The 707-nt window shown below is 47.7% G+C and overlaps 1 protein-coding gene across 2 annotated transcripts in view; it reads right to left on the bottom strand.

Annotated features, from left to right (window-relative positions):
- Positions 1-707, bottom strand: part of CDIP1 (cell death-inducing p53 target 1) — a 32,820-nt gene that overhangs the window by 21,738 nt on the left and 10,375 nt on the right. The window lies entirely within an intron of this gene.

Consider the following 707-nt stretch of genomic DNA (forward strand, 5'->3'; position numbering starts at 1 on the left):
GAGCCCAACCAGGGGCTGCACCTAGGGATTGGGCCTGCCCTCTGCCACCCGGGAGCAGGCCTAAGCCCGCAGGTCATTATCTCCAGAGGGGTCTCAGACTGCGAGAGGGCACAGGCCAGGCTGAGGGACCCTCTCTCCCCCCCAAGTGCACAAATTTTTGTGCACCGGGCCTCTAGTACAATATAAATGTATTCACCCCTGCAAAAAATAATATAGATCTGTTTTTACTTACTGAAAGCTGGTTTTGATACAGCACTGAGTGAATAAGTTACAGGATAGTGAAAGCTAGGAAAACTCCAGGGCAAGAAGAATAGGGAAACTTAGACAGGAAGGTTAAAAACAAGGCCAAACAATGTGGGCAATTTGCAGCCAACTTGTAAATAACAAGCCATTCTCTTCCCCAAACCAAGGACACTTGAGCGCAAATGGTTAAAAGCCTCCCTAACAAGAGAATGCAAGAAAGGAAAGGGGAAAGGGGAAAGGAAAAAAGGGCAGTTTTATTCTCTAAGCAGAAAAGCCAGCAGTCTGAGGCTTGGCAAGATTAAATTGCCAGGTGCTTCTTATGAATTCTGGGAAGGTCACAACAAAGGAAAAAGGGACCTTGAGAATTAACCTGTACCAAGATATTCAACAAAGGAATTTTGAAACCTACAGACTGCACATGGGGGGTGGGAAGGTTGACATCCCTAACCCCCCCCCCCCCCCCT

This window comes from Myotis davidii, unplaced genomic scaffold (genome assembly GCF_000327345.1).
Source record: "Myotis davidii unplaced genomic scaffold, ASM32734v1 scaffold555, whole genome shotgun sequence".
Taxonomy (NCBI): Eukaryota; Metazoa; Chordata; class Mammalia; order Chiroptera; family Vespertilionidae; genus Myotis; species Myotis davidii.